This window comes from Zalophus californianus, chromosome 5 (assembly GCF_009762305.2).
Source record: "Zalophus californianus isolate mZalCal1 chromosome 5, mZalCal1.pri.v2, whole genome shotgun sequence".
NCBI lineage: Eukaryota > Metazoa > Chordata > Mammalia > Carnivora > Otariidae > Zalophus > Zalophus californianus.
In genome coordinates, this window is record NC_045599.1 from 113,876,310 (window position 1) to 113,888,320 (window position 12,011).

Here is a 12,011-nt window from a genome sequence, read left to right on the forward strand (position 1 = left end):
TGCTTTTCTTTTAGCAGGATGAGGGATAAAAGCAAGTGAGAACGGAAAAGTAACCTTCCATATCTTGGTTTCTTCCTACCCCTATATCCAGCATACCACCATTTGCCACTTGAGAAACTCAACAAGGCAGGGAAGGTGCAAAGCAGCAGTAGATTAGAAGGGAAAGAGCAAAGGAGGAAAAAGCAACAGCGGGGCTAGCAGAGGAGTCAGAAAGGTTAAGGGAGAGGTGACTATAAATAATAGGTGAGTATAAAAAATATATATATATATAAATAATAGGTGAGTATAAATATGTGAAGAATATATTTTGCAGCACTAGGTGTTATTTCTAGGGTTAGCCAAGTTCTGGAGACTCAGACTCTAAACCTCAAAGAAATGTCATTCTGACAGAAGTATAGAATCCCAGAATGTCACAAGCTGAAGGGGCCCTCAAAGACTACCCAGTCACACAGTTCTTAATTTTTTGTGGGTCACAAAACCCATCTGAGACTATGGTGAAAGCTGCACATCTTCTCCCCAAGAGGAAAATAAAACATACCTCAGACTCATGCGCAATGAATTTCATACACAATTTCAGGGGCTTCACAGACACATCAAAGCTCATCCAGAGGTCCTTACCTAAGACCAGCTCCCTCAATTTTCAGATGGACAAACAGAACCAGAGAGGTAAGTCACTTGCTCAAGGGCACGTATTAAGTGTACTTCTGACTTCTCAGCCTACACTACACACCCTATCATCAAGTCAGGCTCCGCACCTCGGCTGTCCCTCCGCATTCCAGAGCTATGCCCCGGTACTCCGAGATGGGCTTCTGGATGCTCTGACAGAACTAACGCGGACCACACCCTGCTTCACAAATTAGGGTTTGTGGTCCATCTAATTTGGGGTCCCACACCACAGCTTTTAGCAGTCCTGGGTATCCTACAGCCTTTCGGTGGCAGACCTTAGCCACTGGAAGCATCTTTTTCATCTGGGTGGTGCAAGTACATTCCAAGTAGTAAGCCTGAGTTATCTACGTGTGTTCTCTAAGCCAGGGGTCCTTCTGTAATACAATTTCTCTTGGGTGTGCTCTTCTCCTTCCAACTGGCCAGTTCAAATCTCCTCTCTGCCCAAACAGAACTACACTATCCTCTACTAATTCAGTTCATTCTGTTTGCTCCCAAATTTATCCCCATCTTTTAATCCCTAACCCTTAAGGCTATCTCCACCTCTTGCAGGGGAGCACTAACATTTCCTTGCAATATCAAGATCTTTTCCTTTTAGTCCTTTATTTCCACTGTAGAGGTTTTAACACTTACTATTCACAATTCTGAGAATTGCTGGTATCTATAAAAATCCTATATAAATCCACTCCTTCACTCCCTAAATGTCACATCTAAAAACCTTCCTATACCTCTACCATCGTGCCAACATCCTCCACCATCCCTGACTTATTCTACTAATTAATCCTTTCCTCAGATCACACCAGGCCTTCCTGGGTGCATGTTTATCTCTTATTAACACACTTTAGAGGGCAGAGATAAACCAACTTATCTTACAACTAACCAGAAGACTTAGGGATCTCTTGTTCTATGAAATTTTCATAATTCTGAACCAATTTCTCATTCTGTACCTATTAACAATTCTGTGGAGAAACTCTTTTCCTTGATGGCTGTTATCTCTTCATCCATCTATCTCCTCTATCATTTACTGCCTACTAAGTGCTAGGTGGTGACAAAGTCTTTCTTCCCTTGAAACTTACTGTGTTAGAATGCAGATAGACTCTAACACCAGTTTCTTATAACTCAGTCATTCCCAATACTATAACTTAAATTACCTTTCATTACCCTCATCAAAAATACCTTTCTCCCATTTAAAACTCCCCAATGTCTTCAATGATCTATCTGGTCAAGGGCTTTCCTGCCCTTCAGGTTTTTTTTTCTTTTTTTAAGATTTTATTTATTTGACAGAGAAATAGCAAGAGAGGGAACACAAGCAGGGGGAGTGGGAGAAGGAGAAGCAGGCTTCCCGCCGAGCAGCGAGTCCTGTGTGGGGCTTGATCCCAGGACCCTGGGATCACGCCCTGAGCCGAAGGCAGATGCTTAACGACTGAGCCACCCAGACGCCCCTGGCCTTCAGGTTCTAATGCTTTCTTTAGTTTCTATTGGCTTCAGCTTGCTCTTATCAAAATAATCTTGCATGTTACTTAATCTGACCTAACATCATAGATCCTAACATCAATCATAGAGCTTTTATGTCTACCTAGGATAGCCTCTCTTGCCTAAAGAAGTGCCACACCACATCTACCAAACTGTTTAAATAAAGAACACACACAGAATTCTAGTGCCAAAAGGGTCTAGGAATCATCCAGTCCAACCCTTCAACTTCTAGAAAAGGAAAAGTGAGGCCCAGAGTGGTAAGCTGGCTTGTCCAAACATACAAAATCAGAAAGTCTGAGTGCTGAAGCAAGGATACAGGTCTTAAACTCCAGTGCAGACCAATTTTATTTTACTACGTCACTTCGCCTTACTGAAACCTCGTTTCTCCTTTTTCTCTTATGCTCTGCCTTAGTATATTTTTCACTTAAGTGTACATCTGCAGGCATACATTCATTTAAACAAACACACACAATGGGTGCCTGGTTGGCTCAATCGGTAGAGCATACAGCTCTTGATCTCAGGGTTCTGAGCCCCATACTAGGTGTAGATTAATTTAAAATAAAATCTTAAAAAAAAAATAAACACACACATACAAGTCTATATTCCTTACCCTAAGAGAACATAAGAATCACAGCACTGCAAATTTTAAAAGGAGGAAAGGACCCTCAGGGATTACCTAAACCAGTAACTGTCAGCAGTTAAAAATTACAAGCACAGATTTTTCGATCTACAGGACTACACAATACATAGCTTTCCACATCCCACCGCTTCTCTCTCCCAGAAAATCATGGCTTAAACAGCCATTATTTTATTCTTCAGTTGTGCTGAGAGTATGGGAAAGAGGATTAAGAACCAGTGACCTAATCCAATGCACTCATTTGCCAGGTGAGAAATCTCAAGTCCAGAGAGTCCAAAGGAATTTGCCCAAAGTGCCAGCAAGTTAATAACAGGTTTAAGACAAAAAAACCAAGATCTCCCATTCCTCACGCAGGTGTGTTTTTCACACTGCTGGTCTAGATTTATAAAACAAAGCCGTCAGGACAGAGCTTCCCCCTGCACAAGAACCCTCCTAAGTACCCAGTTGCCCTTGGCCAGTTTGGTGCCTGGAAAAACATGGTAGAGACATCTCTTATCAGTCAACTTCTGGCTATCCAGGAGGCAGGAAGACAAGCTTTTCAGGTCTGTCTCTAAGGAAAGACCCCTTTTAAAGGGAGTTGAGAACCTGATCTTCAGAACTAGGAGAAGCATAAGAGGCAACTAACACTTTCATTTTACAGATAAGCAAACCGCGCTACAGAGAGGGTAATGGACCTGGGCAAGGTCACACAGGGAGTCGGTGGCGAAGTAAGACTAGAACTTGAGGCTCCTGAACCCAGGGTTGGCCGCCTCTCAAAGATGTATTCATTGCGTCTTGCTCAGAGACATCTCCTCAGTACGCTGACTGCCGGTCTCCCTTAACGTACTGGCTTAAACACTGACAACGTTAAAAAATCGTAGAATTCGTGAAGCCCGGGGTGGGATGGTGTCCCATAAACTGACCAGGCCAACCCCCCACCCCGCCCCCCATTCTGAGGGAATCAAGACTCAGAGAGCGTTCTTTATGCTAGAATCTTCGGCCAGCTCTGGACAAGGTAAGCAAACCCCGCAACCGGGGCCTACAAGGCCAAGACCCACAAACTCAATCCCGGCTCTCCCGGGAGCTCTAGGCCTGAAGGGAGCCCGAGACCGAGAGCCCAGGCTGTCGGGAGCCCGGGAGCCCCGGAGCCCCCATCCGGCCGCCTCCACCCCGCCGCCCACACCCCCGGCTCTGCAGCCCGCCGCCGGTCCCCGGGTCCACTCGGCCGCCGCCTCACCTACGCCGGCCCTCCGTCTGTTATTGTGGTTGAGAGGGAGGGAGAAGCGCGACCGACACTTCCCGCGGCCCCCACCGCCGCGGCGCTTCCGCTTCCGCCGCCGCTCGGGCATTTCCGGAGGGTTGCCTTCCGGGGCTGGGCTCGTTCTTCGTGTCCATGTTGGGTGTGGGACGCAGGCGTCGAGTCACGGCAGCCATGTTGAGCGTGGCAGTTCGTGAGGCGCTGGAGCCGGTCCATCTCTCCGTGACGGCATTGCCCCGCCGGAAGTGCCTAGAGTCTGGGACGGGGGAGGCAGTTACTTTTCTGTGGTTCGCAACTCAGTTCGCTGGTGTTCGGCGGCTTTGGGTAAGCTTTTGGACCTTGCGTTTGGCATTGGCAAAACGACTGCGTTCCATTAGGGATATTTCCAGAATTCGTTTAGCTAAAAAAAGAAAATTTTTTTTTTTTTTTTTTGGCGAAGGGTTGCGGGGGACAGTTTGAAGATGTTAATGTTAAATCAGCCCTTCTCTATTTTGGGGACGTTGTTTCTGCACATAATTAGCAGCATTTTACAGGTTTCAAAAGGCTCTCACATGAATATCTCATTAAGAACTCCCTACCACTGTGACATATGGGCAGGAATCATTCGTTTTTTTTTCTTTGTTTAATGGATAAAAATTTATCTTCAGAGAGGTTAATGTACTCAATGTCACACAGGTGGACTGAAACGCAAAATTTTACCCTCCACATCCCACGTTCTTGCCGCTGCATACATGTAAGTAAAAAGGACTAAAATGCATAAATTAAAACAGATACGAATAACCTTTAGGAAAGTTAGTGTGCATGAGACCCAATTTGACAAGACACAGGGCCAACTAGACGGTTCTGCCGTAGAAAGAACTGAAGATGGACTTTGGAAGGGGGGCGCGGTCCTTCCTAGTCCTTTCTTGATGCCAAACCTGGCTTTTCCTCTTTCCCTGTTATGGTTTGGCATCATGGGTTTCAGCTTATCATGGCAGTCACAGTTCTAGCTATGCAATTCCAGGTGTCAAACCATGTGTCTTGGTTTAGGGCTCTGGGAAGAAAAAGCAACAAAGCCTCATTATATCTGTTCATCTTAATCCCCACTTTCATATTACATTATTCCTGTAAGTGAAAATGAAGTCCTGTTGCCATGTTAGTTGCTTCCATCGATTTCTTTCATATTTGAACTTAAATAAATCAAACAGTAAAACAAACCTTGGCTTTTTCTGTTTTCTGTATTGTTTAAAAAAACAAATAGGAATTATCTATGAAAGTGTCTAGCCCTGAGCCTGGCATAGATAGATACAAGTGATTCAATAAAGTTTATTTCAGTGCAAATGGGTTGAATCTTTATTTGAATATATTATTGAATGTGGTTAGCATTACTCCTTCAGTAAAAAGTACTATGGTGGGACCAGAAATACTCACAAATAAGATATGTTTCCTACTTCAAATTTAGAAAGGGAAACAAAAGCTTATCTACAAATACTGTAATAAATGCTGAATAGAGATGTTTCTGAGTGCTATGAGTGCCTGCTGTCTGTAAGTAGACTTAAAAACTAGTTTTAACATTCTTCTAAGATTTTATTCATTTGTGGGGGACGGGGAGCAGAGGGAGAGGAACAAGCTGACTCCCTGCTTAGCACAGAGCCAGATGCGGGGCTCGATCCCATGACCCTGAGATCATGACCTGAGCCAAAATCGAGAGTTGGACACTTAACCGACTGAGCCACCCAAGTGCCCCGGTTTTAGCATTTTAAGGTAGAAAGTGTGCATCCCTTTACCTCCAAGATTTTTTTGTTCCTTGGTGATTGGGTTTTTATTAGAGTGCTGAGCTGGTGTTCCCTGCCCTCATACAGTAGCATCATCAGGGAAGCTCTTCCCTCTACAGCGAAATCTGCCCTGTACTAAATGGCCCTGAACCACTGTGGGTTTTGTTTTTTTTTTTTTAATTCTTACTCCCTGCTTTTTAATTAATTTTTTAAAGATTTTATTTTTATTTCATTCATGAGAGACAGAGAGAGAGGCAGAAGGAGAAGCAGGCTCCCCCGAGGAACAGGGAGCCTGACGCAGGACTGGATCCCAGGACCTGGGCACTTAACTGAGTGAGCCACCCAGCCGCCTCTTAATTAAAATTTTAAATACCTCTTCTCATACTCCTATAGATTCTAGCACCAACCTCTCTTCTCCCTTGAAATGTCTTAGGCCCTTAAATGAGGGCTGAACATTTGTTGGAAGGTCTTAACACTTAAGAGAATAAGCTCTGGTTGAGGATAGGGGACAGGGTTTGTTTAGGTCTCCTTCTTATGGCTAGGAGGCCTGTGTAATGCACAACTGCAGGAGGTACCATGCACATTGGGGTCATCCACATTACACTTGGAGTCGAGTAATATGGCAGAACTCAGCTATGAATTAAATACAGGATTTTGGGCGCCTGGGTGGCTCAGTTGTTAAGCGACTGCCTTCGGCTCAGGTCATGATCCTGGAGTCCCGGGATCGAGTCCCACATCGGGCTCCCTGCTCGGCGGGGAGTCTGCTTCTCCCTCTGACCCTCTGCCCTCTCATGCTGTCTCTCATTCTCTTTCAAATAAATAAATAAAATCTTGAAAAAAAAAATACAGGATTTTTTGAGAAGTAAATCCTTTTATAGCTGTTTCAGCTGAGAAACTGTGTATTCAATGGTCAGCAATGCAGGCTTTACAATTTTAGAAGTTTAGAAAGATCTGCTTCAAGTGTGGGTTCCTCTGCTTACTGGCAGAGACCATGAGCAAGCATTCCAATTCTCAGCTTCAGGTTTGCCAAGTAAAAATGGACATCATTATGGTACCTACATAATAAACCACAGCAGAATTTAGTGGTTAAACACAATTTGTTAGGACCTGTCATGATTCTGTGGGTTGACTGGACTTGGCTGGGTGGTTCGAGCTTGGGGTCTCTTAAACATTTGCAGTCAGATGTCAGCTGAAACTATAGTTAACTTCAGGCTCAAATGAATGTCACATTATTGGCAATTCAGGCTGGAAGCTCTCTAGGGGCTCAGCTAGAGCTATCCAACAGAGTGCCTGCACATGGCCTCTTTCTCTGGTTTGGGTTTCTCATAACAAAGTGTTTGCTTAGGGGGCTCTCAGAGACCATAAATGCAGGGAGTGAGCTGTTCCAAGCAGTAAAGGACTTCTTACGATCTAGCCTTGGATCCCAGACGTTACTTCTGTCACAGTCTATTGGTCAAGAAGACACTAAGCCAGCCTAAATTCAAGGGGAAAAGAATAAGACTCCACCTCTTAATCGAAAGGGTAGCAAAGAATTTGTGGCCATCTTTAATTTACCACACTGCCTCATTTATTTGTTTTTAATTTATTTGGACATACATACATTTTATTAGCACAGGTAACAAAAAGAAAGCCTGGTAACCCCACCAGTACAAATAGTTTTGAGTCTGCACATGAATCATTCTTTACATGCTTTTTAATTGTGTAAAAATATACATAACATAAAATTTACCATCTTAAACATTTTTAAGTGTGGACTTCAGTGGCATTAAGTATATTTACATTGCCATGCAACAATTACTACCAGCCACCGCCAGAACTTTTTTTTTCTCTTCCCAAATTGAAACTCTATTATCTGTTAAACAACTCCCATCCCTGCCCACCCCCCAGCCCCTGGCAACTATTGGACTTTTTGTCTCTAGATACAAATCATATTATTTTTTGTCCTTTTGTGTTTGGCCACTTTCACTTAGCATAATGTCTTCAAGGTTCATCCCTGTTGTGTCATGTGTCAGAATTTCCTTCCTTTTTAAGTTTGAATAATACTCCATTGTATGTATATACCACATTTTGTTTGTCCATTCATCCATCGATGGACATTTGGGTTGTTTCTACCTCTTGGCTATTGTAAATAATGCTTCAGTTACCATGAGTATGCAAATATCTCTTCTAGATCCACCCTTCCATTCTTTCACATATATATCCAAAAGTGGATTGCTGGATCATATGGTAATTTTATTTTTAATTTTTCCATTCGGCTGCACCATTTCACATTCTCACCAGTAGAGCAGAAGGATTCCAATTTCTCCACATCTTTGCTCTCTTCTGTTTTTTGTGAGGAAATATTTGTAACCCACTTAGAACAGTGCCTGGCATGCATCAAAAACTCCACAAAGCTTAGCTGTTATTATTTGACTGTCCAGAGCCCTCTTTTCTTTCCTTCTTATCGCCTGTAGTTGAAGTTGCAAGGGCTGAACTCTTAGCATGTGGTATTGCTGAAGTTCATTTTCAAAGCATTTTACACTTTCCCAAGTTACATAAGGAAATGCTAAGAAAGGATATTGTACATAGGTATATGCATAGAGAATTGCAGTTTCAAAACCAAACACAAGGTGGTAGATTAGGAAAAAAAACAAAACAAAAATATAACAACAATTAAAAAAACAAAACAAGAGAGAATGAAGGAAGGTAGGAAGAGAAAGAGAAACAGGGAAAAGGAAAAACCTGCATGGGAGGCTTTTGTAAGCCGAGCTCTGAGTAAAGCATTAAGCAACAAGGCCTTTGCTTTTTATTTTTATTTTGGGCCAAACTGCACCAGATCAAAGTTATGTCACAGGAAAGTGAAAAGATTGAGGATGAAACTTAAGAAACTAACAAGCTTTAGGGGCGCCTGGGTGGCTAAGTTGTTGAGTGTCTGCCTTTGGCTCAGATCATGATCCCAGGGTCCTGGGATCAAGCCCCGCATCGGGCTCCCTGCGCAGTGGGAGGCCTGCTTCTCCCTCTCCCCCTGCTTGTGTTCCCTCTCTCGCTGTCTCTCTCTTTGTCAAATAAAAAAACAAAATCTCTAAAAAAAAGAAAAAACTGACAAGCTTTCTTTTTACAATTACTCGTGTTGTGTTTTCCCTGTCACTGCCCCTAGGGCAGATCTTTTAGCCTGATCTCTAGAGATATGAGAGCACAGAGTTACTCTTTAGAAAATTGTTTGAAATGTCAAGAACTATTTATGCTCAGTCGACATTTATTAAAAAGATTTCATGGAACCTGGGAATATATTAGACACTAGGGCTGCAAAGATGACCAGGAACCAGTCTCTGCTCCTAGGCAGGCTGGGAGACATGTTCTGAACAAAGAACACTTCAGGAGAATGCCAGGATGCCCTGCAGCACAGCAGGCACCCAGTGAGTCCAAGCTGTTTGCAGCTACACTTGAAATAACTGCCGAGCACCCTCTTTAACTCACTTTTCCTCCCACTATGAGCCGCTTCTGTGTCACTGCTTCTTAATTGTGTCCCTGTCTCCTCAATCATCCTGGCTCTAGCCTCTCCCCTGCAAAGTCTTACTTTGATTGTGTTTTGGTTTTGCATTCTTTTAATCACAATGTCACTCTACCGCTCACATAAATACATCATCACATTTAATCTGATGAATTCTGTGACCTAAGTACCGCTTGCCCGGTTTTATAAACAATGCAATTCAGGTTTGGAGTGGTTAAGTTTTTTGCTAAAGTTCACACAGCTAGTAAATTGCAGAGAATCATTATGAAATCTGAGCTATCTAACTTCAAAACCCGTATTCCTCATGACTAAATGGTACACTCTTGTAATTTTTTCCTCCAAATAAAAATCTGATTAATCTTCCTAAAGCATACTGTGCATTATAATGACTTCTTTGCGATTGAAGTTTTAACCTTCATGTATGTATACATTTGTAACTTGTCAATCAGATATCCAAGGCCCAATACACATTGGTTGTGGCCTACCATTTCAATCTCGTTTCCCATCACAGTGTGTTCCAGCTGCACATGGGAGTCACTGTTTGCCCTTGCCTACCCTGTGGCTCCCCCTCATGTTAGCCGAGTGAGCAAGTTATCTCCCTCTAAGTAGAAGGTGAATCAGTGTCTTTCAGCTATTACAAGGAAAGAAATGGAAGATGGGCCCCTAGGTGAACCCAGTACTGCAACAGAAACTGATGGTCCTTAAATTCCGAAGATAACAGGGAGAGAACAGTTTTAATTTTTTAAAACTGATTACATTTTGGGGCTAATGTGGTTCATTCATTCAATATATATTTCCTGAGTGCTTGCTCTGGGGCCAGGCGTTGGACTAGGTGCAAGGAAACAATTGTGATGGCAAACCTTCCATTTGGTAAGGGAAGACAGATAAATAAGCATAGAGGTGAATTGGTTTCTCAAAATTGAACAGATGTGGGGGGTGGGTACACGGTTAAGTTTTGTTGAATGAAGGAATTTATGAATGAATGGATAAATCTAATACACTCAATTTTTCCTTTTAAGTGCTTCAATTGCTTCACAAACAAAACCAAATAAATAAACTTTATAATTCTATTCAAGTAAACATATAAGTATGGCAAATGACAACTTCTCCTCAAAATGCCAATAATATTTATTTATATTTATTTATTTATTTTTAATTTTGTTTGAAGATTTTATTTATTTATTTGACAGAGAGAGACACAGTGAGAGAGGGAACACAAGCAGGGGGAGTGGGAGAGGGAGAAGCAGGCTTCCTGCGGAGCAGGGAGCCTGATGCGGGGCTTGATCCCAGGACCCTGGGATCATGACCTGAGCCAAAGGCAGACGCTTAACGACTGAGCCACCCACGCGCCCTGCCAATAATATTTAGTTTTAACAAAATTCTTATTCTTTCAACTTAAAATTCTAAGTTTAAATCAAAACTCAATCAAAAACTTTGAATTAGATTAAAATTCATTCCATTATATTCTTTAATATGCTATATATTCTTAAAATAAGACAAATATTTTAAATGACATTTATAGATTGTTTCTGAACACATAATAGTAATGTAGATATAATTCAATCTTCATTTCTATATTTACATTGAATCTTTTGGGGATTATAAGACACTTAATCATGTAAAAAAAATTCTGTTTCCTGTGTCTGGGGGTTGTAATTGCATATTAATTGGAGGTGTGTTGGACTGGGTCCCAGTATTCCCTTCTTCCCACCCCCACCCCTTTTCCTTTTGGCTCATGAGCTGTAAGGACACTTGACTGGGGAGGTAGCAGCCATTATCTGCTCATGTAGATGAAGTAGATAATGAAACCAGCACTTAAAGACAAGTAGAGGGTAGAGATGGACTCCTGGTGTTGTTTAAGTCTGTGGCTGTGCTTGAGTTAAGACCCACCCTGAATTCTCCTAATTGCATGAACCCACACATTTCTTCTTTAGCCTAAGCTAAGTTGCAATTGGATTTTCATCACTCTTTTTTTAAGATTTATTTATTTATTTATTTGAAAGAGAGAGAAAAGGGAGGGACAGAGAGGGAGAGAGAGAGAGAGAATCTCAAGCAGACTTCCATACTGAACACAGAGCCCAACACGGGGCTCAATCTCACGACCCTGAGATCATGACCTGAACCTAAACCAAGAGTGGGATGAGCCACCCAGGTGCCCTGGATTTTCATCACTCTTAACCAAAAGAATCCTGATATATTTCCTATGGTTGCTAGCCATTGTCCTCTCATTGTTTCAAACCTTTACAAAACATTTGTTACCCCAAATAGCCTTGAAAGTGCTTGAGGAATGAAGGAAGATGGGGAAGGCCTCACTTGTACCAAAGTGGTAGGGAGTGAAGCATCAGTATCAGGTGAAATGAGAAGCTGATGGAGAACTCTGCAAAATTAGAGATAAAAACCAAGTAGTAAAAACATAAATGCCCTGGGGTCCTCTTACCAAACTTCCCATGGTTTGTGGAATGGGAAGTCAAATAATTTTGTATGTGTTTGAAAGCATGTTTGAAAGCATGTTTTCCAGAAGGCTTAGATCTCTAGGTGACATTTCCTTGCTTTCTACCAAGGTAGTAAAGTGTTATTATGATACAAAAGGGCTAAATAGTTCATTGTAATAAGGCAAAAAAAAAAAAAAAAAAAAAAAGCAGGGGATTGAGTTTTGCACAGGCCTGGGGGCAACCTCAGACTCGGGGGAGGAAAGATGGCATCCAGAAAGGATAGTGTCGACGCATCTGTTGTTTTTGCTTGACTTTCATTCATTTA

The 12,011-nt window shown here is 42.3% G+C and overlaps 2 protein-coding genes across 10 annotated transcripts in view; one reads left to right on the forward strand and one right to left on the reverse strand.

Annotated features, from left to right (window-relative positions):
* The window catches only part of FBXO38 (F-box protein 38), a 54,640-nt gene extending 50,548 nt beyond the window's left edge, over nt 1-4,092 (reverse strand). For all 7 annotated transcript variants that reach the window (XM_027605094.2, XM_027605093.2, XM_027605097.2 and 4 more), the window contains exon 1: nt 3,990-4,092. The gene's annotated coding sequence lies outside the window, so the exon portion shown is untranslated. The remainder of the gene's footprint in view (nt 1-3,989) is intronic.
* A 145-nt stretch (nt 4,093-4,237) lies between these two features.
* Nucleotides 4,238-12,011, forward strand: part of LOC113929356 (sperm-associated acrosin inhibitor-like) — a 135,554-nt gene continuing 127,780 nt past the window's right edge. For all 3 annotated transcript variants that reach the window (XR_004820095.1, XM_035727731.1, XM_035727729.1), the window contains exons 1-2: nt 4,238-4,334; nt 4,686-4,743. The gene's annotated coding sequence lies outside the window, so the exon portion shown is untranslated. The remainder of the gene's footprint in view (nt 4,335-4,685; nt 4,744-12,011) is intronic.